Source organism: Schistocerca americana, chromosome X, assembly GCF_021461395.2.
Source record: "Schistocerca americana isolate TAMUIC-IGC-003095 chromosome X, iqSchAmer2.1, whole genome shotgun sequence".
In the NCBI taxonomy this organism is placed as follows: domain Eukaryota; kingdom Metazoa; phylum Arthropoda; class Insecta; order Orthoptera; family Acrididae; genus Schistocerca; species Schistocerca americana.
Genome location: NC_060130.1, coordinates 771324947 through 771344583, shown reverse-complemented (window position 1 = coordinate 771344583; position 19637 = coordinate 771324947). Strand labels below are relative to the sequence as shown.

Here is a 19637-nt window from a genome sequence, read left to right as displayed (position 1 = left end):
ACAACTGACTCGGAACGAAAATAAGTGTAACATACTACGCATATACAGGACAAGGAATCCACTGCTTTACAATTACGCTATTGAAACTTCCTGGCAGAATAAAACTGTGTGCCGGACCGAGACTCGAACTCGGGAGCTTTGCCTTTCGCGGGCAAGTGCTCTACCAACTGAGCTACCCAAGCACGACTCACGCCCCGTCCCCACAGCTTTACTTCTGCCAGTATCGCAGTTCGCAGGAGACCTTCTGTAATGTTTGGAAGGTAGGAGACGAGATACTGGCAGAAGTAAAGCTGTGAGGAGGGAGCGTGAGTCGTGCTTGGGTAGCTCAGTTGGTAGAGCACTTGCCCGCAAAAGGCAAAGGTTCTGAATTCGACTCTCGGTCCGGCACACAGTTTTAATCTGCCAGGAAGTTTCATATCAGCGCACACTCCGCTGCAGAGTAAAAATCTCATTCTGAATTACACTATTGGTCAAAAATCAATGGAAACAGTAACGACCGTGAAATCCACTCGTGAAGAATTACACTATTGGTCACAAAGCGCGGGAAACAGTAACTACCGTAAAATCCAGGGTTCGACAAAAATATGGAAACACTAAAACACATTACCATTTCCAATACGGCGCAGGAAACACGCCGGCATTCAAAACAGCTTCCAGTCGTCGCGGAATGAATAAATACACATTATGCATGGTTTTCAAGGGAATCTTATACCATTCTTCCCGTAAAACAGTGGCAACTTCAGGTAACAGTGATGGAGGTGGAGAGCATCAGACACCCTCTTCTACGAAGCAGGCCACAAAGGCTCAATAATACTCCACGTTTGGTTAATGTTATGGCCAGTGAAGATGCGAAAATTCATCCTCGTACTCTCAAAATCAGTCCTGGATTACACGAGCTGTGTGAACAAAGCCGGCCAGGGTGGCCGAGCGGTTCTCGGCGCTACAGTCTGGAACCGCGCGACCGCTACGGTCGCAGGTTCGAATCCTGCCTCGCGCATGGATGTGTGTGATGTCCTTAGGTTAGTTAGGTTTAAGTAGTTCTAAGTTCTATGGGACTGATGACCTCAGTAGTTGAGTCCCATAGTCCTCAGACCCATATGAACCATTTTTGTGTGAACAAGAGTCCTGTCGTCTTGAAACACAGCATAACCATTGGGGAACCAACACTGTACCATGGGATGGAGATGATGAGCAAAAATGGCCACATAATCTTTGGCAGTAATGTGATAGCAGAGTAGCCATTGGCTGTCAAGATCATCACCACCGAACACGCGCCAAGTTCCACTCATAGGACAAACTCGGCCAGTATTTGTAAACGGTGTGAAACAAGACTCATTCGACGAAATGACTTTCTGCCATTGCCCCATAGTCAGTGTTTTATGGTTTCACCCCACGTTTACCTGTAACAGGAATTTGGGTCGCAGATGGATAGTTCTGGAATTCCAGCTTACCCCGCAATTCGCAACTTATGGAGTCCCTTCGTGTTGCTTTGGTGCTGGCATGGTTCGCGACTGCGACATTCAGCTCTGCAATGACTTTTCCAGCTGACCTCGGTACTTTTTGTCGCAAGCCTCTTCAGTTACCGTCCTACACGATCACTCATCACACACCTTCCCGCGTCGTGACTTAACGGATGATGTTTTTCCGTTTTCCCTGTATGCGTAGAAATCGTCCATACGGTGCCTCTTGAAACACCAAAGATTTTGGTTATCTAGGTTACGGAAGCACCACCATACGAGTGCCAACAATCTGCCCACGTTCGAATTCACTTAACTCTGATATAATACACACAACTGCGGCCGCGCGGGATTAGCTGAGCGGTCGGGGCGCTACAGTCATGGACTGTGCGGCTGGTCCCGGCGGAGGTTCGAGTCCTCCCTCGGGCATGGGTGTGTGTGTTTGTCCTTAGGATAATTTAGGTTAAGTAGTGTGTAAGCTTAGGGACTGATGACCTTAGCAGTTAAGCCCCATAAGATTTCACACACACACACACACACACACACACACACACACACAATTATCCGTATGGGACGGAAAATGGTAAATCTGTTGTACATGTACAGACAAACAAACATGTTTGAACACTCACAACTGCGCAGAAGATGGTTCTGACAACGACGACACTAGCAACGTATAGAGGACATTGCACAGATGCTGTTCGTGGTCAAGTAGATCAGCGAAACCTGTAGACTTGGCTAGCATCTGCATTTGTATTCAAGCATGCATTTCTCGCGGTGCTTCCATATTTTTTGTCCAACCCTAGTAGCTAAGAGTAACCATCCGGTGTGACCTAAACTGGAATGTCAACATAAAAAATAACACGAAAAGCAGATACCAAACTCGCAAAAAGAATGTTAAGGATATGTGATTCATCCACGACAGAAGTGGCTTACGAAACACTTATTCGACAGATTCTTGAGTACTGCTCCTCAGTTTGAAGCCCTTCACAAGTTGAATTGATAGAAGAAAAAGACAATATCCAACGAGGAGGGGCGCGTTTCGTCATGGGATCGTTCTGTCGGTGAGAGAGTTTTACGAAAATGTTCAACAAACTCCAATTACAGACGCATTTTCACAAACAAAATATATATATATATATATATATATATATATATATATATATATATATATATATATATATATATATATATATATATATATATAACCTAGTAGATAGTGTTGTCCGCAGCTCGTGGTCGTGCGGTAGCGTTCTCGCTTCCCACGCTCGGGTTCCCGGGTTCGATTCCCGGCGGGGTCAGGGATTTTCTCTGCCTCGTGATGACTGGGTGTTGTGTGACGTCCTTAGGTTAGTTAGGTTTAAGTAGTTCTAAGTTCTAGGGGACTGATGACCATAGATGTTAAGTCCCATAGTGCTCAGAGCCATTTGAACTATTAGATAGTGTCGGAAGTTCCATGCGGCTTTTCGCGGATGATGCTGTAGTATACAGAGAAGTTGCAGCATTAGAAAATTGCAGCGAAATGCAGGAAGATCTGCAGCGGATACTGACTTGGTGCAGGGAGTGACAACTGACCCTTAACATAGACAAATGTAATGTATTGCGAATACATAGAAAGAAGGATCCTTTATTGTATGATTATATCATAGCGGAGCAAACACTGGCAGCAGTTACTTCTGTAAAATATCTGGGAGTATGAGTACGGAATGATTTGAAGTGGAATGATCATATAAAATTAATTGTTGGTAAGGCGGGTGCCACGTTGAGATTCATTGGGAGAGTCCTTAGAAAATGTAGTCCATCAACGAAGGAGGTGGCTTACAAAACACTCGTTCGACCTATACTTGAGTATTGCTCATCAGTGTGGGATCCGTACCAGGTCGGGTTGACAGAGGAGATAGAGAAGATACAAACAAGAGCGGCGCGTTTCGTCACAGGGTTATTTGGTAAGTGTGATAGCGTTACGGAGATATTTAGCAAACTCAAGCGGCAGACTCTGCAAGAGAGGCGCTCTGCATCGCGGTGTAGCTTGCTGTCCAGGTTTCGAGAGGGTGCGTTTCTGGATGAGGTATCGAATATATTGCTTCCCCCTATTTATACCTCCCGCGGAGATCACGAATGTAAAATTAGAGATTCGAGCGCACACGGAGGCTTTCCGGCAGTCGTTCTTCCCGCGAACCATACGCGACTGGAACAGGAAAGGGAGGTAATGACAGTGGCACGTAAAGTGCCCTCCGCCACACACCGTTGGGTGGGCTGCGGAGTGTAAATGTAGATGTAGATGTTGATGAAGGAGTTGTGAATCACAGACTTATTGCTAAAATTCCGAGACAGTACGTTCCCACACGAGTCGAGCAAACATACTACTTCCTCCCAAATACGTCTCGTGAAATGGCTGCAACGAGAAAATTCGAAAAATTATAATTAATACGGAGGTTTACTGACAATCATTCTTCCCTAGCGTCATTCGCGAATGGAATAGGAAACGGGTGGGGGAAGGACGACGAGTGGGAGGGAGCAGGAGGAGGAGGGTGGAGGGGGAGAGCGCACACAGTGGTAACAGATGTGCCCTTCGCCATACCGTAAGGAAGCTTGCAGGGTACAGTACAGTCCACAAGATGTTATCATGTAGTGGGAACGGGTAACCTTCGCTCCTCGCACAGTAGCTGTTCTACATCAGCAACCTTGTCGCAACGCTTATATATGCATACAGAAATGCTGGGGCACAAGTTGGGCACCGAGCCAACATTCATTTTCATGAGCGTGAAAAATCGCCTACAACTCCGCTGCAACTGGTTTTCGCCTCGGATCGTAGACCCAAAAGAAATCATGCTGTGCCTTTTAGATGTCCAAATGTACACTGTGCAAATCCTATTAATAAACTGCAGTTTTATAATGCTCCATGCTTTTCGTTTCTCTTCTTTGATCTCAAATAACTATACTCTGGAAGGTTTATTCAGTCAGTAAAGCCGTCGTCACACGGGACGAGTTAGCTAACGTTGACGCGTCACTTCACTTCCTGTTAGGTCACGTTGAGGACCCACTTCGTCACATGAAAACCTAAACAGGTTCTGCGATATTGGCAACGTGCCACGTACAATAGAACCAATAGGAAGCAAGAACGCTCCCTATGTCACAAGCAGAAAGCGAGATACCACTTTGTATTTGTCGTGTTTGACTGAAACACTTATTCGGTGGCTATTATGTTATACCTTACAACGTATGAATATATGCTGTTTGTCAGCACCAGCACACAGAATGCCTCGAGAACGAATCGTTAGTGCCGCGCGGGATTAGCCGAGCGAGTCATGGACTGTGCCGCTGATCCCGGCGGAGGTTCGAGTCCTCCCTCGAGCGTGGGTGTGTGTGTTTGTCCTTAGGATAATTTAGGTTAAGTAGTGTGTAAGCTTAGGCACTGATGACCTTAGCAGTTAAGTCCCATAAGATTTCACCCACATTTGAACATTTGAATCGTTACTGGAACGATTTGTTGTAAAGAAGTGATGTGAAATGTCATATTGGTGGTTAAAGAATTTTCGAATTTAGTTGCTTTCGCATTGTACTCGCGCGTTACGACAATAAGCCATTTTAAGGCAACGGCACATTGAAGACTCATGAAAAACGGATCGTTCTTAGGATTTATTATAACTAAATGTCAGTTAATTACATTTCGGCGATTAAAGTCTTTATAAGAGTGTAGCATAAAATACAAGGTCACTCATTAGAGACTTTCAGGGAAGCGTAGTTTGTAGCGCCGGCACTTTACTGAATAGAGGGTGGACTGATAGTTTGTGTCCAACTGTACTTTTTTTTCGCCTTCGCGTTTTCTAGAAGGTTATGGGACTTTCTTATGATATTAATAGAAATAATTTCTGTAATATCTAATTTTATGTAAATATCAGCTCGCTCCCTCTCTCTCTCTCTCTCTCTCTCTCTCTCTCTCTCTCAGGAGTGAGTTTGTTCGATTTGGTGAACTTCTATCAGCTGAGGTCCTGAAGGACTGGACATGTATCTTTGCTTTTTATCTAAGTACATGTTCATTGATACTGAAGTTTTTAATAATGTACAAGAGTATATCACAAACAGTACCCCATAACTAGCGTAAGGACAAGGAAGGAAAAGTGCGTTCTAATAGAGATAATGTAGGAATTTTACGCGTGTCCATTTTTGTGAATACACTGCAAGGTTTTCGATACAAATAAACCGACAACAGCTACTGGAGAGCACAAAAGCACGTTAATCAGCTCGTCCCGTGCGCCTACGGCGCTGTGTCTCGTGACGTTTGATTTCCCGTCTCCATGCACGTCAACGTTAGCTGCCTCTCCCCGTGCGACGGCTTACCGCTACACTGAATGCCTGCCGTCATCCGTTATCCATATCCAGATGATTCAAAGAATGTTGGTTTACTATCTCCAATACCTATTCTCACAATGTGTTTGACTAGATGTGAGGCACTAACACAGAGAATAATCTCACCGTACAAAATATTACTGACCTAAAACTTCCTAGGAGATTAAAACTGTGTGCCGGACCGAGACTCGAACTCAGGACCTTTGCCTTTCGCGGGCAAGTGCTCTACCATTTGAGCTACCAAAGCAAGACTCACACCACGGCCTCACAGATTCACTTCTGCCAGTACCTCACCTCCTACCTTGCAAACTTAACAGAAGCTCTCCTTTCTTTCTGGAGAGCTAGTTCTGTAAGGTTCGCAGGAGAGCTTCTGTTAAGTTTGGAAGGTAGGAGACGAGGTACTGACAGAAGTGAAGCTGTGAGGACGGGGGTCGGCCGGGGTGGCCGACCGGTTCTAGGCGCTACAGTCTGGAACCGAGCGACCGCTACGGTCGCAGGTTCGAATCCTGCCTCGGGCATGGATGTGTGTGATGTCCTTAGGTTAGTTAGGTTAAAGTAGTTCTAAGTTCTAGGGGACTGACCTCAGAAGTTAAGTCCCATAGTGCTCAGAGTCATTTGAACCATTTGAGGACGGGGCGTGAGTCGTGCTTGGGTAGCTCAGATGGTAGAGCACTTGCCCGCGAAAGGCAAAGGTCCCAAGTTCGAGTCTCGGTCTGGCACACAGTTTTAATCTGCCAGGAAGTTTCATATCAACGCACACTCCGTTGCAGAGTGAAAATCTCATTCTATTACTGACCTCTTTAGAAGAGCAGGCCGGTCGTATTAGAGTGCTATAGATGGGCCGGCCGAAGTGGCCGTGCGGTTAAAGGCGCTGCAGTCTGGAACCGCAAGACCGCTACGGTCGCAGGTTCGAATCCTGCCTCGGGCATGGATGTTTGTGATGTCCTTAGGTTAGTTAGGTTTAACTAGTTCTAAGTTCTAGGGGACTAATGACCTCAGCAGTTGAGTCCCATAGTGCTCAGAGCCATTTTTTTTTTTCTATAGATGGCGTACAGCTGGTGGGCCTACTAGACGCTCATGTGATTCTCCACCGCTCTAGTACGCCATCGCACTTATGCGTTAAGTATTGCCACTCTGTTGGATGGAATCAGCACAATTTGACATTCACGCCGTGAATGAAGTTACCCGATTTGTTGGCGTTTCAACGATGAGAGTCTAGCGCGTCGAGAACGAATTGTGTACTACTTCCAGCCATATAAGACGACCTGAGAATAGTGTAGCAAGAGCATCCTATCAAGCACCTATCCCACACAGAAAACTTCTAAGCCTCTTTGGAACAGCGAGTAAAACGTAGCACTCACCATCCCAGAAGTTTGGTAGCTGTAACGGACCTAATCATCAATGACTTCAGCTGAATATGAGAGTCCTGACGAAACTTGTGGACACACTGCCTCACCGAACTGAGGTCGTTATCAAGGCTATAGGCGGCGTTACCCGGCATTGGCGTTATGTCTCCTAGGCGTGACTTTTTTGCTCCTTGTTCTTATCTATCGAGGGATGTGGCGCAGTGGTAAGACACTGGACTCCCATTTCGGAGGACTATGGTTCAAATCCCTATCCGGCCATACAGGTTTTGATTTTCCGTGGTTTCCCTATATCACTTACGCCAAATGCCGGGATGGTTTCTTTGAAAAGTACACGGCTGATATCCTATACCGTCCTTCCACAATACAAGTATGTGCTCTGTTTCTAACGGCTTCGTCGTCCATGAGACGTTAAACTCATGAGATAAAAAGTCGCACGATTGAAATACGTTCCCCTTACATTTCGTGCCACAAACGGTAATAACCATGACGAAGTAGTAACGACTGATTATCTTTCCATTATTCCTTTTGTATATACAACGAACTGACACACGTTATGCGATAGCGATATGTACATATACAGAGGGCGGTAGTATCCCGCACATAAGGTACAAAACGACAGTCCATTGGCGGTGCTCTGTGACTATGGCCGCAGAACAGGAATTAACAAACTTTGGTCGCGGAATGGTATTAGCTGCTAGACGCATGGGACATTCCATTTCGGAAGTCGTCACGAAATTCAATATTCCGAGGTCCACAGTGTCAAGAGCGTGCCGAGAACACCAAATTTCAGGCATTACCTCTCACCACGGACAACGCAGTATCTGACGGCCTTCACATAACGACCGAGAGCAACGGCGTTTGCGTAGAATTATCAATGCTATCAGACAAGCAACACTGCGTGAAATACTGCAGAAATCATTATGTACGTACGATGAACGTATCTGTTAGGACAGTGCGGTGACATTTGCCGTTATTGGAGCGCAACATCAGACGACCGACATGCCTTTGCTAACAGCACGACATCGCCTGCAGCGCCTCACCTGGGCTCGTGACCGTATCGTTTGGACCCTGAACGACTGGAAAACGGTGACCCCCATCCGATGAGCCCCAATTTCAGTTGGTAAGAGCTGATAGTAGGGTTCGAGTGTGGCGCAGACCATACAAAGCCATGGACCCAAGTTGTGAACAAGGTACTGATCAGCCTGGTAGTAACCAGAATGAGATTTTCACTCTGCAGCGGAGTGTGCGCTGATATGAAACTTCCTGGCAGATTAAAACTGTGTGCCGGACCGAGACTCGAACTAGGGACCTTTGCCTTTCGCGGGCAAGTTCTCTACCAACTGAGCTACCGAAGCACGACTCATGCCCCTTCCTCACAGCTTTACTTCCGCCAGTACCTCGCCTCCTACCTTCCAAACTTTACAGAAGCTCTCCTGCGAATCTTGCAGGACTAGCACTCCTGAAAGAAAGGATATTGCGGAGACATGGCTTAGCCACAGCCTAGGGGATGTTTCCAGAATGAGATTTTCACTCTGCAGCGGAGTGTGCGCTGATATGAGCACTTGCCCGCGAAAGGCAAAGGTTCCGAGTTCGAGTCTCGGTCCGGCACACAGTTTTAATCTGCCAGGAAGTTTCATATCAGCGCACACTCCGCTGCAGAGTGAAAATCTCATTCTGGAAACGTCCCCTAGGCTGTTGTTAAGCCATGTCTCCGCAATATCCTGTCTTTCAGGAGTGCTAGTCCTGCAAGGTTCGCAGGAGAGCTTCTGTAAAGTTTGGAAGGTAGGAGACGAGGTACTGGCGGAAGTAAAGCTGTGAGGAAGGGGGCGTGAGTCGTGCTTGGGTGGCTCAGTTGGTAGAGCACTTGCCCGCGAAAGGCAAAGGTCCCGAGTTCGAGTCTAGGTCCGGCACACAGTTTTAATCTGCCAGGAAGTTTCATCTTGATAGTCGTTCCGTAATGGTGTAGGTCATGTTTGAATGAAATGGACTGCTTCATCTGGTACAACTGAACCGATCCCCGACTGGATATGAGAACCGATCACCGACAGCAAATCGTTATTTTCGGCTACTTGGAGATCATTCATGGACTTCATGTCCCCAAACAGATGGAATCTTTGTGGAAGACAATGTTTTATATCACCGGGCTACAGTTATTCACTACTGTCTTGAACTACATTCTGGACAATTCGAGGGAATGATTTGGCCATCCGAATCGCCCGACATGACTCCAGTAGAACATTCATGGGCTATAATCGAGATATCAGTTCGTGCTCAAAATCCTGCACCGGCAACACTTCCGCAGTTCTGGACGGCTATAGAGCAGCATGGCTCAACTTTTCTGCCTCGGACTTCCAACGACTTGTTGAATCCATGCCATGTCGAATTGCTGCACTACGCCAGGCAAAAGGAGGCTCAACACGATATTAGGAGATGTCCCAAGACCTTCATCACCTCAGTGTAAACTTTAAGACAAATAAATAAACAACGTGCCATGAAGGAATTACCCGCATGGGATGGAAATCGGTAGATGTGATGTACATGTACAGACAAACAAACGATTACAATTTCAGAAAAACTGGATTATTCATTCAATAGTAAGAGCTTCTCAAATTGACCAAGTCAGTAACGTATTTGTCCACCTCTTTCCCTTATGTGCCGGCCGGAGTGGCCGTGCGGTTCTAGGCGCTACAGTCTGTAGCCGAACGACCGCTCCGGTCGCAGGTTCGAATCCTGCTTCGGACAGGTATGTGTGTGATGTCCTTAGGTTAGTTAGGTTTAATTAGTTCTAAGTTCTAGGCGACTGATGACCTCAGAAGTTAAGTCGCATAGTGCTCAGAGCCATTTGAAACATTTTCCCTTATGCACGCTCTAATTCGGCTAGGCGCAGATTGACAGAGATGTTGGATGTCGTCCAGAGTCGTGCCAAACTGTGTCCAACTGGCGCGTCAAAACGTCAAAATCCCGTGCTGGTTTGAGGGCCCCGCCCATAACGGTCCGAACGTTGCCAATTGGGAAGAGATTTGGAGACCTCGCTGGTCAACGTCGGGCTGGGCAAGCACGAAGACAAGTAGTAGAAACTATCGCCGTGTACGCGCGAGCAATATCTTGCTGAAATTATAAGCAGAGGATTGTTTGCCATGAAGGGCAACAAAACCGGGCGTACAGTATCTTCAACGTACCGCTGTGCTGTAAGGTGCCGCAGATGACAAATTAAGGGGTCCTGTTATGAAGTGAAATGGCATTTCAGACCATCACTCCTGGATATCGGGGCGTACGGTGGGAGACACTCGGATTAGTAGCCCACTGCTGTTTGGCGCGTCTCCAGACACGTCTTCGCTGGTTATCGGAGCTCATTTCGAAGTGGGTTCAGTCACTTAAGGCCATTCTACTCCAGTCAATGAGATTCCAGGCCGAAGATATGTCTGGAGACACCCCCATCAGTGGTGGGATACCAACATGACTCTCGCCCGCCATACAGCCAGCAACCAGGAGCGGGGCCTGTGGTTCCATTTCTTTTCATAACAGGACCTCTTTGGTTGTTATCCGCGGCACCCTTACAGCACAGTGGTTGGTCGACGATATTCTGTGCCCCGTTTTGTTGCCCTTCCTGCAAGCCACCCAGGGCTTACACTTCAGCACGATATTGCCCGCCCACACACGGCGATATTTTCTATTGCTTGACTAACTCTATCATGACCAGCAAGTTGCCAGCCCTCCTCCCAGTTGAAAACGTTTGGAGCATTATGGGCAGGGCCCGGCCAACAATATCAGGGTTTTGACGACCTAACTCACCAATTGGACAGAATTTGGCACGATATCCCTCAGAAGGACGCTAAACAACTTTATCAGTCAATGAAATGCTTAATAAGTGCTTGCATAAGAGCCAGATGTGGACAAAAGCGTTATTGACTTTCTCAATTTATGAAACACCTTTTATTGAATAAATCGTCCAATTTTTGTGTAATATTGCAATTGTTTGTATGTACATGTACATCAAATTTACTGATTTAACCCCGGAAGCAAATGCACACTGCAAAGCAAGGGGTTTTGGAAAATGTAAGGGGCGATCAAAAAGTTTCCGTTCGAATGTCGTACAGTCCAGAATCGGTATGCGGATCAGGAAAAATCGCCGTGAGCATTGAGGTAATCATCCGACCGACGCACCAGGTTGAAGATGCCCGTTTGGTAAAACATCGTGTCCTGCTCCGTGAAGATGTCCGCAACTGGCCGCTGCACGTTCTCGTCAGACGGGGATCGCCAATCCTACAAGGCCTTTTTTAAGGAACCGCAGTCGTGATATTCGCATGGGGAGAGCAGCTATAGGGCGGCTGTTCGTGTGTCTCCCACTTGAGTTGGCGTAACTTCTGCATTACGACATTTACGCAGGTGACGCCTGTATATAAGAAGGGTAGAAAGACGGATCCTCAAAATTACAGACCAATATCCTTAACATCGGTTTGTTGCAGGATTCTCGAACATATTCTCAGTTCGAATATAATGAATTTCCTTGAGACAGAGAAGTTGCTGTCCATGCATCAGCACGGTTTTAGAAAGCACCGCTCCTGCGAAACGCAACTCGCCCTTTTTTCACATGATGAAGGGTATCAGACGGATGCCATATTCCTTGACTTCCGGAAAGCATTTGACTCGGTGCCCCACTGCAGACTCCTAACTAAGGTTCGAGCATATGGGATTGGTTCCCAAGTATGTGAGTGGCTCGAAGACTTCTTAAGTAACAGAACCCAGTACGTTGTCCTCGATGGTGAGTGTTCATCGGAGGTGAGGGTATCATCTGGAGTGCCCCAGGGAAGTGTGGTAGGTCCGCTGTTGTTTTCTATCTACATAAATGATCTTTTGGGTGGGGTGAATAGCAATGTGCGGCTTTTTGCTGATGATGCTGTGGTGTACGGGAAGGTGTCATCGTTGAGTGACTGTAGGAGGATACAAGATGACTTGGACAGGATTTGTGATTGGTGTAAAGAATGGCAGCTAACTCTAAATACCGGTATAGATAAATGTAAATTAATGCAGATGAATTGGAAAAAGAATCCTGTTATGTTTGAATACTCCATTAGTAGTGTAGCGCTTGACACAGTCACGTCGATTAAATATTTGGGCGTAACATTGCAGAGCGGTATGAAGTGGGACAAGCATGTAATGGCAGCTGTGGGGAAGGCGGATAGTCGTCTTCGGTTCATTGGTAGAATTTTGGAAAGATGTGGTTCATCTTTAAAGGAGACCGCTTATAAAACACTAATACGACCAATTCTTGAGTACTGCTCGAGCATTTGGGATCCCTATTAGGTCGGATTGAGGGAGGACATAGAAGCAGTTCAGAGGCGGGCTGCTAGATTTATTACTGGTAGGTTTGATCATCAAGTGAGTTTACGGAAACGGAAATGCTTCAGGAACTCGGGTGGGAGTCTCTAGAGGAAAGGAGGCGTTCTTTTCGTGAATCGCTACTGAGGAAATTTAGGTTCAAATGGTTCAAATGGCTCTGAGCACTATGGGACTCAACTGCTGAGGTCATTAGTCCCGTAGAACTTAGAACTAGTTAAACCTAACCAACCTAAGGACATCGCAAACATCCATGCCCGAGGCAGGATTCGAACCTGCGACCGTAGCGGTCCTGCGGTTCCAGACTGCAGCGCCTTTAACCGCACGGCCACTTCGGCCGGCGGAAATTTAGGGAACCAGCATTTGAGGCTGACTGCAGTACAATTTTTCTGTCGCCAACTTACATTTCGCGGAAAGACCACAAAGATAAGAGAGATTAGGGCTCGTACAGAGGCAGATAGGCAGTCATTCTTCCCTCGTTCTGTTTGGGAGTGGAACAGGGAGAGAAGATGCTAGTTGTGGTACTAGGTACCCTCCGGAGTATGTATGTAGATGTAGATGTAGATATGGGAACATATGTTTGTGTCGAATCGCGACCAGCACAGAACTTGGCGTACCAATCCACAACGATGGTTTTCAACACACACGCAACTAAATACATATTCATCATTCTCCTTCGGCGGCCGAGGAAAGAATAACAGCGCGCTGGTTTTTGGACGCATTTGGTAATACTGTCGCCATAGTTCACGTTTCCGCATTTACCGCGCGCACGCCGTGAAGACACGAGTAACACAGTAATTCCTTGTCTACATGACACCCACATAGGAGTCGCTCTATGTTGCATACAAGCTGCAGCAACGACCTCAAACCAAAACTTTTGGCTGAACTTGGACAAAGGGGGTTGGGGGCGAAGAGGGAGATCCATTACTACGCTATCTGGGCAAAGCAACCATCCTGACATAGGCCTGTAGTAGTTGTGGAAAATAGCACGGAACATTGTTTCGATTCTCCACACTGCAGCCGATTTCCACGGTATTCGTGGGAAGGCGTTGTTTCAGTACTGTCTTGTGTTTTTTGTAGTTGCAGATGATCACGGAGAGGAAAAAAATGCGGTTGCTGCCACATTTCTAACCCTGTCGACGACTACCAAGATGCTGGCGACCATGATATCCCCACCCGACTGTATTGCGAAAACGTCTGCTGATTAAAGGTATGGCCGGCCGCTGTGGCCGAGCGGTTCTGGGCGCTTCAGTCCGGAACCGCGCTGCTGCTATGGTCGCAGGTTCGAATCCTGCCTCGGGCATAGATGTGTGTGAAGTCCTTAGGTTAGTTAGGTTTAAGTAGTTCTATGTGTAAGGGACTAATGACCTCAGATGTTAAGTCCCATAGTGCTTTGAGCCATTTTTTGAACTAAACGTATGGCATTGATGCAAAATCTATTGATCACCAGCTGCACGTCCTTGGTGGTCAAAAAATGATTCTTATATTCATTCTACATCTACATCTACATCCATACTCCGCAAGCCACCTGACAGTGTGTGGCGGAGGGTACTTTGAGTACTTCTATCGGTTCTCCCTTCTATTCCAGTCTCGTATTGTTCGTAGAAAGAAAGTTTGTATGCCTCTGTGTGGGCTCTAATCTCTCTGATTTTATCATCATGGTCTCTTCGCGAGATATACGTAGGAGGGAGCAATATACTGCTTGACTCCTCGGTGAAGGTATGTTCTCTAAACTTCAACAAAAGCCCGTACCGAGCTACTGAGCGTCTCTCCTGCAGAGTCTTCCACTGGAGTTTATCTATCATCTCCGTAACGCTACGATCAAAATTCGAAACCAGCACCTCTGGTTGAGCGGCGGTAGACTAGCGTGCGCTACCGAGGTTGGCTTCAGAGTCAAGTAGTCTCAAATGTAGTGGAATATCTAAATCGGGATACCAGACCGCTATTTGTCTCGAAGAGCGGAAATTTGGAGTTTTAAGTCCATCGATGCGTGGTCATTGGTCACAAAAAGGTAGCGACATACCATGCAGCCTTACTGAATGAACAGTCCTCGCGTTAGCCTGATGTGATTATAGGGAGCCATGGGAACTTCAGTCAGGATCACCGAACGGGGAGCGGAAGCCCAGCTCCTGGATACAAGGCGGAGTCAGTGTGGCACTGCCCTCAGACATAATGCTAGTGGCTGGTGTGCTCCAGTTGGGTCCTTGATATAATCTCCCGATTTCCTGAATAACTTGTTAAAAACATTTATATAGTTTTAATTGCGAACTCAAAGACTGAGATTAGGTAATTTTTGGCTAGCGCTGATAACATAGCCTCTATGTCCCATTAGAATGTCGCTGAGTGCGAATCACTGTCGTAATTACTGCGCTAACTTGCTTATCGCAGAGGAAAAGGAATGAGGAATATTAGTGTTTAACGTCCCGTCGACAAAGAAGACATTAGAGACGGAGCGCAAGCTCGGATTAAGGAAGGAAATCGGCCGGCCCTGTGGCAAGAGCCACGCTGCAACGATCTAGGGAAATCACGGGACACCTAAATTAGGATGGGCGGAAGGGGATTTCAACCGGCATCCTCCCGAATGCGAGCCCAGTGTGCTAACCGTGGTGCCAACTGGCTCGATTATCGCAGAGGAAGCGTATAACATGTTACTTTAAGAAGACAACCCAACAACGTATTTCCAGTGAGCCAGTACTAGTGGTTAGTACCTTCGATAATTCCCTTGCGTGAAAGGGTTGCCACTGGGTTCCAAACGCCAATGAACACTTCTAGGATGCTCTATCCTGGTGTACACCAACTATTTTGAAGGGTCATAGCTGTTTTAATTACCAGCTTAGAAAGGCAAATACACTCTAAGACAAGAAAAAGCACCACGAAGGAATTATCCGAAGCTGCGCGGGATTAGCCGCGTGGTCTAAGGCGCTGCAGTCATGGACTGTGCGGCTGGTCCCGGCGGAGGTTCGAATCCTCCCTCGGGCATGGGTGTGTGTGTTTGTCCTTAGGATAATTTAGGTTAAGTAGTGTGTAAGCTTAGGGACTGATCACCTTAGCAGGTAAGCCCCATAAGATTTCACACACACACAATTTTCCGTATGGGACAGAAAATGGTAAATCTGCTGTACATGTACAGACAAACAAACGATTACAGTTTCAGAAAAAATGGATGATTTATTCAAGAGGAAGAGCTTCACAAACTGAGCAAGTCAATACAGCGTTGGTCCGCTTCTGGCCCTTATGCAAGCAGTTATTCGGCTTGGCATTGACTACTATAGTTTTTGCATGTCCTCCTGAGGCATATCGTGCCAAATTCTGTCCAATTGGCGCGTTAGATTGTCAAAATCGTGAAATGGTTGGAGAATCCTGTCCTGAATATTCCTAGTTAAGGTAGGATTTGGCCAGCACGAAGACAAGTAGTAGAAACTCTCGTCGCGTGTGGGCGGGCGTTACCTTGCTGAAATGTGAGCCCAGAATGGTTTACCACGAACGGTAACAAAACGGGGCGTAAAATATTGTCGACGCATCACTGTGCTGTAAGAGTGGCGCTGATGATAGCCAAAGAGGTAGTATTATGAAATAAAATGGCTCTCCACACCAACACTCCTGGTTACCGAGCCGTATGCCGGCGACATTCGGCTCGGTATACGACAGATGTCTGGTGCGTTCCCAGACCCGTCTTCGATGGTCATCGAGGCTCATTTCGAAGCGGAACTTATCACTGAAGACAATTCTACTCCAGTCTATGAGATTCCAGGTTGAAAACATGTCTGGAAGCGCCCCGGACACTGGTGGTGCTGCTGACTATCGTCCACCGTACGGCCTGGCAACCAGGAGTGTGGGGGTGTCATTTCTTTTCATAGCAGGACGTCTTTTGTTATCTTCCGCAGCGTCCTTACAGCATAGCGGTATGTCGACCACGTTCTACGCCTTTTTTTGTTGCCCTTCATGGCAAGTCATACTGGGCTTACAGTTTAGCAAGATAATGCTCGCCCGCACACGGCAAGAGTTTCTACTGCTCATCTTCGTACTTGCCAAGTCCTGCCTTGGCCATCAAGGTCACCGGATCTCTTCCTAATTGAGAACGTTTGCAGCATTATAGGCAAGGCCCTCTGACCAGCTCGGTATTGTGACGACCTAACGCGCCCATTGGACAGAATTTGGCACGATATCCCCCCAGGAGGAAGCCGACAGCTTTATCAATCAATCCCAAGCCGAATAACGGCTTGCCTAACGGCCAGAGGAGGGCCAAGGCGTTATTGACTTGCTCAATTTGTAAAGATGTTTCTCTTGAATAAATTATCCAACTTTCCTGAAACTGTTATCACTTGCCTGTCTGTACAGGTACATTCATTCCATCGATATCAGTTCCATTCAGGTAATTCTTTTCTGGTTTGCCTTTTCTTGCCTTATGGCGTGTTTTAGATCTTCTAGAACGCTTAATGAGACTTTCTCTAGTCTCTCAATTTTGTGCAGCTGAAAAATGCCACGACGCATTGAGCTGTCTCTCTAAATCACTTGAGGCTAGTGCCGGAACGGTTCCACCAACAACCTACGCAATATTTCCTGTTTCATCCTCGTTTAATTAAGCAACTGCACCGTCTCACACCAAAGTCAACGAAGCTTTATACTGTAATCTTCTGTTTCTTTCTTTAAGCCGCAATTTGGTTTGGGTTCTGCATTAAATTGTAACTAACTGAGTAAGCTGATTTTCATGTAGGTGACCATGACAAGTAAAGCTCTGTAGTGATCTAAATAGCCTCCGAATTTTCGACTATTTTATTTTCGCCAACAGGAATCGATGTCATAGATGTCAATAGGCGATTCCACCGGCTGTTGGAAAGTTCGGAGGGAGTGGCTCTGAGCACTATGGGACTTAACTTCTGTGGCCATCAGTCCCCTAGAACTGAACTACTTAAACCTAACTAACCTAAGGACATCACACACATCCATGTCCGAGGCAGGATTCGAACCTGCGACCGTAGCGGCCGCGCGATTCCAGACTGTAGTGCCTAGAACCGCTCGGGCACTCCGGCCGGCTCGGAGAGAGTGGGTAGAGACGTTATTAACAGGGCTATTATGATTTGCCTGCAGATTCCTTTATCAGCCCTTCTTTAGTAAGACAGTGAAACCGCAAAGAGGTTTTCGATGGCCTGCCAACACTTGACTTAATTTTTTGGCGCAAGGGATAAAGGGAAATACCTTTCGTGCCCTACAGTAAAGTCGCTTCCGAGCGCACGCTTACAGAACTTCGAGCAGTCACTGGCCCCACTCCGTATCCATGCATACGTATGAACAGGATCGTACAGCCGTGCACTTGGCTAGCTTTGTCCCCACGCCGGCCCCCTCCTACACAGTGGTTATGACTCAGTTGCTTTTTAGATGGGACTGCAGGTTCACTGTGGCCGTTCAGGCTATGAGGGGCTCTATGGAGTGGCGGCTGACCACCTGTTTGAAAATCCACCTGGAAACTGGACTGCCTGCAATACGGAGCTGCTTTTAAATATGACCGACACCCAGTACAGCTGCACTTACCGCGCTGGTGGCTGTCAAAGGCCAGTGTTTCTGCTGTCAGTTACCACATTCAACCTGCAAGTTCCCTTACCTCATTGCTAATATGGCGCTGGAGTTAACATTTTACTTCGCAAATAGAATCTGAAACGATAAGTTGGGAGCTAAATTACTACCATCAACATTTTACGTTCCAAGTCTGGTGATGTAAGATCAAGAAGAGATTGCAGCTTCCCGTAGACACCAAGGTCATTTCAGGGGTAGCACTACATCGGATTGGGCAAGGACTGGAGAAGGAATCGGCCGTGACCTTGAAGAAACCATCTCGGCGTTCGCCTGATGGAATCCACAAGAACAAGGAACCCCAATGCAACGTTGCTCGGACGGGAATTTGAACCCCGCTCTTCCCCAAGATGAGTTCACTGTGACAACTACAGCACTTCATACTATTTTCATTATAAGGATATTACAGTCAAGTAATAACCCATGTCAATTACATTTGTGATAAATATTTGTCAGCATACCAAAAATTATGAACTAACACTTTGCCGCAGAAGGACTTTACTAAGAATTATTGCTTAGTTAGAACTTTGTAGTTCGACGGACTCCTCTTGCACACGCGAGGCCCCCCCCCCCTCCACCCCTACACACACACACACACACACACACACGTTAGACGAAATACACTTTTGAAGTGCTCTCACTAAGGCGAGTGGCCTGAATCCTTAATCCACAGGCTTATCAGGTTCGAGTCCCATTGTCATGCGTAGGTGGAACCTTAATCTCTATGTCCCACGGGCACTTGGGTGCTCTATGTTGTCTTATAGCGACAGTTATGCGTGTCGATGACCACGTGACACTTCCCCCCTCTCGCCGCCAAATCGCCGTCGTCATCCACACCCCCATCCGCTTCCCCCTGCCGAGCCACAGTCTGTTATAGTCTACAAAGTCTGAGGCTGTAGAGTGTTTTATAGACCATCACCATTGTAATTATGAAGTCATTGTAGTCCTGGCCCTGTGTTCAGATATATGGGCGTATTTTCCACAAACTCATGTAAACTTCGTCTGGTTTTGATAAGCAAGATAGAAAATAAACATGCGTGAAACAAAGCTAATGTGGTCAACACCGCGAGCAAAAGAAACTTTGATGCATTCTGTAGTTACGTCTCTTAAGTACGACGCTATGCACACGCAGTCTCAAGAATACTTTTAACAATTCTGGCCGCCTTCACACACACACACACACACACACACACACACACACACACAAAAGCACATGCGAGCTAAATTCATCGAAGTATTGTTACGATAAAAAAAAATTTTGGAACCAGACTGGAATTGTTGCCATTAATCTAGACACAAATTTGCTCAATAAAAATTACATGCAAATCACCTAAAACAGTTAGCCGCGTTGTAACGGTTCCACTCAACATAAACAGAAATATCTCGCAATAGCGCATTCCAGTCTGAAGACGGAAAGCAAGTGCATCTTACAAAATGAAAACAACACGCTTTGTTTATAAACAAAGCGCTACGACAGCCGATTTAACTCGGCTTCGGCACTACTGTTATTCCCCACGCTTCAGTTTTCATTTCGATAAATAAGTCAGCGTATTAACAA

The 19637-nt window shown here is 46.6% G+C and overlaps 1 protein-coding gene across 5 annotated transcripts in view; it reads right to left on the bottom strand.

The window, feature by feature from the left end:
• Window positions 1-19637, bottom strand: part of LOC124555170 — a 282867-nt gene that overhangs the window by 180445 nt on the left and 82785 nt on the right. The gene's annotated exons all lie outside the window — the stretch shown is intronic.